This window comes from Ambystoma mexicanum, chromosome 13, assembly GCF_040938575.1.
Source record: "Ambystoma mexicanum isolate Mex_15411 chromosome 13, UKY_AmexF1_1, whole genome shotgun sequence".
In the NCBI taxonomy this organism is placed as follows: Eukaryota; Metazoa; Chordata; class Amphibia; order Caudata; family Ambystomatidae; genus Ambystoma; species Ambystoma mexicanum.
The window spans coordinates 607,671,943-607,685,153 of NC_090938.1; positions in this window are offsets into that span (position 1 = coordinate 607,671,943).

Genomic DNA, 13,211 nt, shown 5'->3' on the forward strand with positions numbered 1-13,211 from the left:
TGGTCAGGGGTCTAGGCTGCTCCCTTTTGCACAACTAGGCTTATAACTTCCCAGATCTATCTGCTTCAATGTGCGCCTGTGTCGTTCTAGTTTGTTTTGTTTGTTTGTTTAATCATTTATAATGTGCTCCAGACCCACGGGTATCAGGGTGCAACAGTTACAGGATATGGGGAGCTTAAGTTCAGGAGTTACAAGGTGGTGCAGAAAATAAGGAAGCATACATTAGGGTCATACAGTAACAAACATTCGGGAACATTATATACATTCTATGCATTCTATATACAGAAACTGGTTCTATACATTCTATATACAGAAACTGGTACAAATAACTTGAAGAGGGAAGAAGGATGTAAGCAGGTGTGGCTGGAAAGTAGGTGTGCATGTGTAAGTCTTATTGATCTGTAGACTTAAGCAATGTAATGTATTTTCGTCTAAAGTTCAGGTATGATTGGTCTTCTCTTGTGGGGTGTGGCATAGAGTTCCAAAGTTGGGCATAGTCAAACTTCGCCAGCTTCAGCCATGCCAGTAGACATTGAGATCTGATCTCCTTAAGCTCCCCCTCAGCTGACTGCAGGCCAGGGTGCCGGCTCTTGAGGGTGCTTATTTTACCCTACAAGACTTCCAATTCCTCCTTCAACTTCCTGCAGATGCCCCCTACACCAGCTATAACTTCTCCTCTAATCACTACTTTCAGGGTTTCCCATATTATACCCCAGCTGTCTACACTCCCTACATTGGCCCTCAGTACGACTACTGCAGTAGCCGTACTGGCACAGCTGCCGCCGGAGTAGTTTTTTACTGGCACCCGGCAATGGGGATGTACCGGGACATTCCAGCCCCGGCGGACCAGGTACGTCCCCATTGCTGGGTGCCGGTAATAATTACTCCCCATTCCCATTGATCCCCATAGGGCTCAATGGGAATGGGCAGGTCAGATTCACGAATGGTGCCAGTGCATCCGACATGCTCTGCTCGCGGGTGCCATTACGCCCGCCAGGTCAGACCTGGCGGGCAAAAATGCACCCGCGAGCAGAACTCGTAGTTTGCCAGTCCGGTAGTAACGGCGCCAGTACCAAAGGGGAGTGTTCAGACACTGTGCGGCCTGTGTATTCTGCGCTAACAAATTCGGCGAGCTATCCCGCTCCCACAAAAAAGTAGTCTATTCTAGTGTGGAGCTTATGCAGCGATGAATAAAATGAGTACCCCCTAACACCTGGATGCATTTACCTCCATACATCGACCAAGTCTAAGTCAGACAATACTCTATTTAGAGCGCTAGTAGCCGAGTGGGGGCCAAACGGAAAGGGTATAGATCTGTCTTGCGCTGTGTCACGTACACAGTTAAAGTCACCTCCCCATGTGAAAAAAACATCACTCTTTGAAGCAATATGTGTGTATACAACCGGGTGTGGGCTGGTATCATGTGGTTTGGGAATTAGGAGTTTCCAATAGATGTTTATCTGTTGCCAAGATAGCCCCTAAGGATTACATATCAGACCTCGCTGTCCTTTTCCAGATCTAATCATTGAAATGGCAGATGGTCAGCAATCCATGTGAACACCCCTCTGGAGAATTTGGAACATGTAGCCCGATAACCCGTCCCACCCCAACAACTAACAATAGCCTCCTGTTCTTCCGCCTCTAAACGAGTTTCCTGTAGGAGTGCAAGTAAGTAGGATTTCATTCTTTTTCTGTGCATGTAGGTTCCTAAGCCCCTAACATTCCAAGTCAATGGGGGTCATTACGACCCGGGAGGTAGCCATGCCGCTATTTGTCGCATGGCTACCCCCATTCCGGGTACCGGGTCCGGGTTCCTCGAATGGGGAAATACCGGGCCATTCCGACCTTGGAGGGCCCGGTATTTCCCCATTCCCGGAACCCAGACCCTGTACATTCCCATTCGCATTCGAGCCCCTACAGGGCTCAATGGGAATGGGAAGGATGCAAACAACGGGCCCATTAATGACAGGCCCATTGTTTGCATCCTGCTCTGCTCGTGGGACCCGCTAAGGATGCCTGATAAAACCGGGCATCCTTAGCGGGTCCTGCGAGGAGACCTTGTAATTAGACGGTAGGGGGTTAACGGGGCCGGAAGCTCTACCGGCCCCGTTAACCCCCTACCGCCTTCTATGTAATGAGGTCCAATATTTTAATTTGTGCCATGGACAATTACAGGTGTCTTTGTGCTGCCACTTTTCCAGATAACATAAATGCAGTTTACCATCCAGTAGCACACACTTGGCCCCCTCGCATCCGTAACCAGCACACAAAATGCAATCCCAATTGTGAGGGGCAATGGTTTACCCCCCCACCGCCTGTCTCCCTGCAGTCTATAAGATGTATTTCTGGTCCCTTGTCATAGGTTGGATACACAAACAGAACAACAACAAACCCCTAAACGTGGGGTACAAACTGTGTCCAACAGAATGATTCAGTTCAGGCACTCCGGTACCCGGATATGAAGTCAGCAACAAATCGATGCCGACTGTCCATCTGGACTGGGATGGTCTGAGTGTCACCCAGTGCATGACAATGCCAGCACCCCCTGATGCTAGCATATCATAGCAGTAAGCAAAACAATCGTTAGAGATTCATTTCCGCGTGTCCCACAGCCGTTGTATCTTCTACCCAGTTGCACATGGTTCTTTAATATGTATGTGTTCAGTAGCCCCCCAAAGTTACTCCTGTTGCACCGCTATCCGGTCCAAAGCCATGTCAGGTAATATCCAAGTTCCCAGCAGGGCCCAGTCATCTGCCTGCTGTCCTCCTACACGAGGATCAAGGTTACACTGCTCAATTCATTAGCGTTTCCACTCGGGTAGTAAGGGGGTCATTACGAGGTAGGAGGTAATCATGCCGCTATTAGCGGCATGACTATCCCCTTACCGGGTACCGGGCCCGGGTTCCTTGAATGAGGAATTACTGGGCCATTCCGACCTTGGAGGGCCCGGTATTTCCCCATTCCAGGAACCCAGACCCTGTACATTCCCATTCGCATTCGAGCCCCTACTGGGCTCAATGGGAATGGGAAGGATGCAAACAATGGGCCCATTAATGACAGGCCCATTGTTTGCATCCTGCTCTGCTCGTGGGACCCGCTAAGGATGCCTGATAAAACCGGGCATCCTTAGCGGGTCCTGCGAGGAGACCTTGTAATTAGACGGTAGGGGGTTAACGGGGCCGGAAGCTCTACCGGCCCCGTTAACCCCCTACCGCCTTCTATGTAATGAGGTCCAATATTTTAATTTGTGCCATGGACAATTACAGGTGTCTTTGTGCTGCCACTTTTCCAGATAACATAAATGCAGTTTACCATCCAGTAGCACACACTTGGCCCCCTCGCATCCGTAACCAGCACACAAAATGCAATCCCAATTGTGAGGGGCAATGGTTTACCCCCCCACCGCCTGTCTCCCAGCAGTCTATAAGATGTATTTCTGGTCCCTTGTCATAGGTTGGATACAACAAACAGAACAACAACAAACCCCTAAACGTGGGGTACAAACTGTGTCCAACAGAATGATTCAGTTCAGGCACTCCGGTACCCGGATATGAAGTCAGCAACAAATCGATGCCGACTGTCCATCTGGACTGGGATGGTCTGAGTGTCACCCAGTGCATGACAATGCCAGCACCCCCTGATGCTAGCATATCATAGCAGTAAGCAAAACAATCGTTAGAGATTCATTTCCGCGTGTCCCACAGCCGTTGTATCTTCTACCCAGTTGCACATGGTTCTTTAATATGTATGTGTTCAGTAGCCCCCCAAAGTTACTCCTGTTGCACCGCTATCCGGTCCAAAGCCATGTCCGGTAATATCCAAGTTCCCAGCAGGGCCCAGTCATCTGCCTGCTGTCCTCCTACACGAGGATCAAGGTTACACTGCTCAATTCATTAGCGTTTCCACTCGGGTAGTAAGGGGGTCATTACGAGGTAGGAGGTAATCATGCCGCTATTAGCGGCATGACTATCCCCTTACCGGGTACCGGGCCCGGGTTCCTTGAATGAGGAATTACTGGGCCATTCCGACCTTGGAGGGCCCGGTAATTCCTCATTCAAGGAACACATCCCCATTCCCAATTGAGCCCCCATAGCCCCCATTAATAACGGGCCCGTTGTTAGCACCCTGGTCTGCTCGCGGGACCCGCTAAGGACGCCAAAACCAGGCATCTTTATCGGGTCCCGCGAGCAAAACTCGTAATGAGGCGGTAAGGGGTTGACGGCTCTGGCACCTTTACTGGTGCCATTAACCCCTTACCACCTACCTCATAATGACACCCTTAGTTGTTGTGCTCCTTCCACATATTCACTGCCTCGGGACTTTTAAAGAAGAGCGCCTTCCCATTGTTGTAGCAAAGGTGTGTAACGCCCCTCTGTATCTTCCCAACCTCCCTTGAGAACTGTAGGAACACCTCCTGGTCCCTAAAATTCTATATTCTGGCTATAATGGGCCGGGGATGCGATCCAGGTGGGGACCTCTTCTGGAGGGATTGATGCGCTCGCTCAACAGTGAATCCCTGCAATAATTTCCCAGGACCGACCTCCTGTAACAGCAGATTCTCTATATAGGTTGTTGGATCTTGGCCCTCAGTACTTTTCCCAAATTCCCAGTACCCCTACATTGTTCCTACAATACTGTCCCTCTGACTCTTTAGCCCTCCGTTCCAGTTGGGTATTTCTTGATTCCAGTATTTTCACCCGGGAAACCAAATCACCAGTAGTAGTAGCAGTGTCTTTCAATAGCGATTCGGTTGTTGTCACTCTCTCTGCGAGCGATCGCAAATCCTGGTGGAGGAGTTGTACATTCACCTTTACTTCCTCTATTTTCTTCCCCATAGAGGATCTCAGGGCTACTATTGCTGCTAACACTTTGTCTTCCTGTGGGTCAGGGTGTGAATGCTGTGCCACAACTTGTGTATTGCCCCTGCTGGGGTCCGATGTCCGTGATTTTCCCTGGTTGACGAAGGATTACATCATTGTGCCTTTATCTTTATTCTTGGTGGGGGACATATCAGTAGTTGTGCACTAATGGAAGCTTGCAGCGACCCAAACGATGGAGTATGGTAATGTATGCCTGGATATGGCGCAACAGCAGTCTTACCGGTGTGTTAACTTGGTCTTCCCATTGTGGATTCCTTCTTCCATTCTACCCACTCAGCTCTATTCATCCCTTGAGAGCCTAGTATGCAAATTGGACATCTCTCCTTCCACCACCTTGACCATTGCTACCTACTACCCAGCCCACAGACACTTCTTCTCTGTTCCTCTCTAAGTGGGGAGACTTCTGTTCCTCCCTACCCTCTACCACCTTCAACCTGCTACTACTAGGGGACTTAAACTTGCACCTAGACTCCCCTTGCACAGCAACCACCCTATTCACTGACCTCTGCTCCTCCCTATCCCTCTCCATTCTTCACTCTGGCCCTACCCATTCTGCTGGACAGACTCTAGATGCCATCATCCACTCCAACCTCACTCTCTCTGCTCCGCTGGTTACCCCTTTCTCCTGGTCTGACCACTCTTCTCCTCACCACTCATCTGGGTCCCTATGGCCCTGTGTCACCTCCCCATGATGCTCTGCCAACCTGATTCACGAACATCCGTCTGATGAAACAAGTGTCAGTTGCTGCCTTCTCTTCCACCTTCATCCCCCCTTGCCAACCCAACACAGACTCTTCCACTGTCCTCAGCAACCTCTATCTGTCCATTCCAACACCCTTGACATTCTTGCCCTAGTCATGAGGATCCGCCTGAAACCTGCCTCTAAGCGTAACACCTGGTACGACTCCGAACTGGCAGACCAAAAACGTAAGCGCAGGGATGCTGAACGGAAGTGGCATGCTTCAGGCTCACCCTTTGACAAACTGGCCTGCCGCCTGATCCAGAGACACTATAGACTCTCCAGCCATACAAGAAAAATAGCCCACATTCAGGCACGAGTGTCTGATGCGTCCAACAACATGGCTAAACTCTTCAAAATCTGCAGCGAACTTGCCAACCCGTTCGCAGTATCTTCTGCCCCTGCTCCTTCCCAGGCCCTTTGCAAAGCAATCGCCTCTCACTTCACTTCTAAAACCCAGGACATACTGAACAGCCTTGTCACGCACTCCTGCAACCCTCCCCCATCTACCTCACTACCACTCACCCTCTTCCTTCTCCTTTGCTCTTGTCTCACCTGAAGAAATCACCAGAGTTGTCAACTCCATGAAGGTCTCTTCCAAACAGGTTGCCCCATGCTCCTACAGACCCATGAAGGACAACATCTCTCTCGCCCCTGCTCTTGCTGATCTCTGCAACCACTCCTTTGATATACTGGTTGTCTTCCATCCTCCCTCAAGCTCTCCCTTGTGCGCCCCCTCCTTTAAAAGCACTCTGCAGACCCTTCCTGCCCAGCCAACTTCTGCCCCATTTACATCACCCCCTTCCTGGGGAAACTGCTTGAGAAGTTGGCCCTCCCTCAACTCAACTCTCATACCGAACTTGTTGGCAGTCTAAATGACCAGCAGTTTGGATTCTGAGCATCCAGAGGCACGGAAACTGCTCTCCTGAACACCCATGAAGAACTGCTTGCATCCCTTGATTCCAACTCCCCTGCTGTCCTCATAAAAATGCTCAATCATACACTTGGTATCTCGAAGTGGGCACTGTAGTGGCGTAACTCCTTCCTAACTGATAATTCCTCCAAAAACGTTCTGGCCCCTTTCTCCTCCCCTAATTTCTCTTCCATGTGTGCCAGCAAAACAGAGATTGGGTCCCCTGCACCCCACTTCTTCCCTTCACTCTGGTCTTCCTCCATGGGCTCCCCCACCCCCTCCTCTGAAGCCAGGAATCTCAGAGTCATCTTCACCTCCTCCTTCATCCCTCATATTCAGGACACCATCAAGAAGTCCCACTTTCAGCTCTTCCTTCTTAAAGGAACTCTACCCTTCCTCACCTTCCCCCGGCGACTCAATGTTACCCATGCTCTGGTTCTCTCCAGGCTAGACTATTGCAACAACCTCCTCCTTAATCTTCCTTCGTTTATCCTGCAACCCCTCCAGTTTACCCAGAATAGGGCAGCAAGATGTATCCTTGGTCTCAAGCCCAAGGACCGTATGTCTCTTGCACTACAAAACCTTCACCGGCTCCTGGTCCCAGCATGGATTAAATTAAAATCTCTGTGTATCATCCACAAGGTTATCTGGGACCGGGGATCACTCTATCTTCAACGCTTCCTGACCAAATACTCCCCTTTTAGACTCCTGTGTTTCTTTGGCGCCAACTCCCTGCGTGTGAAGCAGTTTGCTAAATAGAGAGCTGGTGGTCGATCACTTTCCTCGGCTAGCTCCCTCCTGTGGAATAACCTCCCTCTCTCTCTGTGTCTTGAGCATGACCTCCTTAAGTTCCGAAAAAGTCTCAAGACCTTTCTCTTTACTTCTTCCTTCTCCTCCTCTCTTCCTTGCTAAACATACAGTAGCGTGACTGATGTGCATGACCCTTATGTATCCTTGGGGCCCTGACCCCCCACATCTCTCATCCCCACCGCTGTCTATTTACTGCACTTACTTAGGCTCAGCCTCCCCATGGGAGGTTGCACTTACGTTCTTCTCTTCTTAGCACTTCACCCTTAGCACTTCGCCATGAGCACCACAACACCTAAACCTTACCCCCCTCCCCTCGGCACTTGCACGTTCTTAACACTTGAACTGGAGAACATCCAGCCCTTTAAGATGAGGTAGCAATACTCTGACATGAATGGGGATGCATAGATTACTCAAAACATCAATAATCAAAATGACTCAGAAAGTAGGCAAAAAGATAACTGTTTTAATGTCAATTATCTAAAAGAGGGAGTACAACGAACGTGATCGGACGTATGATAGCAAGATCTCAACGAACTTCACAAAAAGCACTCTTTTATACTTAAATCTTGTCATAGGTGACGGTCAACCTGCGTATTACTAACGTCGTCCTGCGTGGCAAACTACAAAACCTACTAACAAGTGTGATTGGGTATAAGGGAGTATCTTCGTATATGTTCCATACTGGTCTAATGGGTGTGAAAGAGATGATATGCTTCCTAACATCAGGTGGGGCAGCTAAGCCCATCCCTCAAAACAGGTCACTACGAATGTCACTAAATACACAACGTCCCATTGGTTACTTAACTATAGGGCTCTTAATCATGCAGCCCTCTATCATTGGCTGATTTCTAACCTCCGTCAGCCCTCCTTCACCTACGCTAGCAGCACGCAGGCCAGACTGCCAAGTGCTTGGCAAGCTGGTCATGACCATAGCTTCTCACCAATTAGAACATCATCCATCATCGCCTCAGTGGTCTGCTGTCAATTAGTCCTTTTGAACTTGTCCTTGAAAATGTTCTCTGTTCTTGCAGAATACAGGGGAGTAGAGATACACTCTTTTCTCGTGCGTAGGTGTGACCATCATGCTCGTTGAACTTCCTCCCTCCTCGTGACTGAAGACCACAAAATCGAGCTAAGGCGTGTTAAAAAGACTATTTTCCATTGCGCCTTTGACGTCTTCTTTGTTCTTATTCACGCCTTCAGAACCGGTGGCTAATTCCTACACAGATTGCAACTAATTCCTGTTCCTTTCAGCCAAAACGACCTTGGCTTCTTGGCTCATTCAACCTTGCCTTTCTGAAATTCGCCGTAAGTCATTTGTTTTATAACTGCGACACGTTTGGAAAATAATGTTTTTCCTTCTTTTGGTCCGGCTCTGCTATAATGCTTGGTGGAATACTCCATTCCTTACTCGTACCTTACACACATATATATATTGTCGCTTGCCGCAATCTATTTTACTATAAAGGTAGCCTCATGAAAACTTGGTTTGCTTGCGTTACTTTGCATCTGTACACGTACAAATTGACTTTAATAATTTAATTGTTTCTTCAGCATAATCCTCTTCATCTTGAGACCAAGATGTTGCTTATCTTTGATACTTTCTTGATGCGTTATAGAATATCCGCATTCTCTTGTCTCTGCATCTCTTCTATGTACGTCAGCTCGACTTTCGCATGATGTCACCAATCTGCTCTCTCATGCATTCGTCTTTTTCCTTCTGGGTTTTCATTCAAATAGCCATCATACCATCTTGGATGCAGGTATGGTTTTCTCAACAGGAACCTTGCCTCCAGGATTCTCTTGGGTATGGGCACTTCCCCTGGTATTGCTTGAGTTTCACACTCTGCTACCCAACATGTAGGCAATATGGGTGAGGTGGGGGTACTTAGCTCCTTCTCTACACTCCGCCCTCTGGGCGATTCATCGACCACTCTTCCCTCATCGTTTATATCCAGACATCCTTGTTTGAAGAAATGCTTCTTTGGGACCCATATCTTTATGACCCCCCCTCAGGCATCCTGCTGTCTTCACATGCTCATCCTTATTCCAGGTCATTAGCATACACTGTCCACTGGGACTGCAGTAGATCCATCTTCCCACATACTTCCTATGGTCCTTTGAATGCAGGAATTTCATTCCCCAGGAGCATAGATACTGGACTTTACAAAAGTCTCTGATTTCTTCATCTGTTAAGTCTTTGAATTTCCATCCTGATTCAACGTCGATCATGATCCCCATCCCTATGGCTTTCTTGGCTGTCTTCCTGCATTGAGAGATTATTGTCTTGATCACACAGAATCGTAACAACACTAACAAGATCAGTGTTACAAGGAATTTAAGCATATGTGTCATCCATTGCAGAATCCAAGAGAAGAGCGATCCAAACCAACTGTCATCAGCAATGACTTCTACTTCTTCTATCATCTCGCCATGCAGTTTTATCAGCATTTTTATGGCTTCTGTCAAGGTGCCATTCTCATCATCATTAGAAAGTATGAATGTGCAACATGATTCTCCAATTTTTGCACTAACACCTCCATCCATAGCCGTAATCATATTCAGGATGAATCTGTTCTGTAGAGTCATCAGTCTTACAGCTCTCAATTCTTCCTTGATAGCATTGAACCCCTTTATGGTCGTGTTGATCGTCTGAAGCAATTCCCATCTAGTAATATTCAGCCATTTGGTATTTGCTCCAACCTGGAATATTGACAAATTCTGGCTGAACAGTCGGTGCTCATAAGGAATATAGTCAAAAGCTTCTATTGACTGGGCTGAGAAATAGTTTCTCTCTTCATTCGATTAATCAGCTCCACAGATCTCGTCTTCCTAAGGTGAGCATCTGCTTTCGGAAAACTGTCAATGTTCAGATCTCTTTTCGGAATCACTAATGCTGGAACATGAACATTCACCAAGGTGCATACTCCTCCTCAGTCTTCGGGTAGCTTTGTGTAAGCCTTGGCTCTGCACGCCCAATAGTGATCCATGATCACTGCTGTCTCCATGTTCATTCCTGTTGCTTCAAAGATTCATCCGCATTTCTGATTCTCTCCAATTTTCCTGGTGCCATTATTTCTGAAGCACAGCTTTGAACTCTTCAAAGCCACTATCTGCAAAGGCCCTCCTCTGTCTTTGACCCAGGTCAGTAGTTCAGCAAGTTTCGGCCACAGTGACTTGAATGCCACTTGTGCATTCCACACAGTCGATTCAAGGCGATTAGTTATGGTCCAGGCTCTGCAGATAACTACTCTTTCTTCCCATCCATCCAGTGATAACACTGATCCACAGACCTGCATTTGGCTTCTGTATTTCCATATCCTTCAGCAGTTTTTCCTGGACTTTCAAGTCTTTGGTTTACCTCCCATCTGAACCCTGCTCCTTTCATTCCAGGCTCTTCATACCTAATTACATGATTCTTGATATGTGCTCTATTTCTTGTCTTCGTATCCTGGACATAATCATCTTCATCTGGATTTGTCTTTTCAGTTGCCCATTTAAGATAGGCATCTCGACCCATGAACTGGCCTCTTGTATGACAGAACGCAAGGTGAGATAGACAATGTTCAGTCAGAACTTCTACCTCTATGGCTATAAAGATTTTAGACTTTCCCATACTATAAGGCAGTTGTGCACATACAAAGCATTCCTCCTTCGAGGTACTCCTTCCCACTTCTTTCATATGCTGATACCATATGTTATTCCCCAAAGGTGCTGTACTGTCCAGGTAATCATTTAACTTGTGATCATCCCCCCTAATACTTCTTTTACGTCTCATTTTTCTCTCATGAGCCTCAGTGATGAAATCATGAAGGATCTCAATGTATGTTTTTCTTACTGGACCAATTACTGAATCATTTGTCAGTAAACTAGGTGATATCTGTGTAGGAGAGAGTTCTAGAAGCCTTTGTCTACTTTGATGCCATTTCCTGGCAGCAGCAAATTATGGTAATAGAGATTCTACTAAAGCCTCTGTACGCAACCTTTCCTTAAAGGGAAGCCCTGGCTTTCTAATCTCAGGCTTAACTACCTCAACATGTGCCTTTACAGTAGGGATAATCACATACAGTCTTGGTTGTCTAGTAGTCGCCACACGTGTACCTTCCTTGGGCACAAGATGAACAGAACCTTTTGCTTTATTGAGATCAAAATAATATGCAGTGCGTACTATATGCGAAAGAAGCACCACTACAAACAAAATGCATGAATAAATCAAATACAAGTAGGTCCACTACTTGCAGCAATGGCCTCTTGCCCATCGTGGTCGTCTGTCGATGTCAGTCACTACGTTGGTACTACTGCTGCCGCCCATTCTTACTCTTCAATCTTTTCTACAAGCTCCTCGATCAGCTGGCTAATTACTGGATGATTCAGTGGATTTCTGATATACACAAAAGCATCATTTTTTCGCAATACGTAATGTGGATATTTCTCCAGCAGGTAGTAGAAGACAAAAGAAAATATGTTGTCTGCGTCCACACTCAGAAGCTTCATTCATTCGGGTCTTGGTGTCCTTTCAGAATAATGATTCACCTGTACAACAATGTCTCTTAGAAATTGATTCAGCAATGCATTATTGTTTGGGTCTCTTAGAAAGGTCTGGACATCAGTCGATCATCCAACGAGATGTGGGCTTTCCTCTATAAGATAACAGAAGACCATACCAACCAGTCTCTATGCATTGTCTTCAGTTAGGGGCATCTGTACTGTTTTTAGAATGATACTCAGGAAGCTGGAGCACCTGCTCTATAATAGCCGCATGCAGTCTCCTCCCAATTGGGCCATTTTTAGAATCTTGCAGAAAATTTCATACGTCAAAAGTTCTTCCCACGAGTGAAGAATAAGAGCGCAAAATGTAGAGAAATATAGCAAGAACCATCCGGTGTGCATTGTCATTGGATACCACCATGGGCACCTCCAAAGAGAGTTCCAATGGGAAAGGAATCAGGGTACTGTACCCTATCCCAGTTGTTGAAAAGGGGAGTTCTTCAAATTTGGCAACCTCTCCTTCTCGATCAAGATTTAAACATGTCTTAGTCCAATATCAGCAAGCTACTATGGCTCAAGAACAAATAATCTTCCTTAACTCTCTTCTTTTATAGCTTAAAAGAGAGTCCTGCAACAAGCCATAGTCCACAGTACTCCTTTTATTTATTTAGCTGCTTTTACATCCTTCTTCCTCGTCATCGACACAGTCTGCACATGCTGAAGTTCTTCCCCGATGTTTACTTTCATTGGGGTGTGGGTGATGGGGGTTCTCCAGTGTAGATCTTTGTGTCGCCAAGAAAGATCCAAGCATGTCTGCTTTGTACTTTGACCACAGACGGTGTGACGTCTTCCACAATGAAAGGCCCGTTAAAGCGCGGTTCATGCCACTTCCTCGTAAAGTAGCGAATTCGAATTTCATCTCCAGGGAAGAGTTTTGGAAGATACAGTCCTTTACCTCCGGCTGTTGGATCATCTTCTTCTGTGTTCTGCATTGCACTACATACACCCCTGTCGCTTGAGCTGATCTGAATTGACAGAGATACTTGCAGTCATACATGTAAGATACTCACGTAGTTCCTCTCATAACAATTCTGCAGTTGACTGGGCATCACTTCTAGTTCTAGATCGAGGTGCAAGGGGTGTCCTCATTCAACTCCCTGTCACTATCTCATGGGGGTAAGATGGTGGTCTGATCCTGGTTGATCTCTCAACGCATACAATACCAATGGTAGGCAATGCAACCATCTTTTCTTCAGGGTGAGCTTCAATTTGGCTATTCTTTCCTTAAGCAAGCCTTTGAGTTTCTCACAGTTTTCATTTGCTTGCTGGTGATAAGAAGATAAGAATTTATGCTTCATGCTAAGTAACTAGCTTATCTGC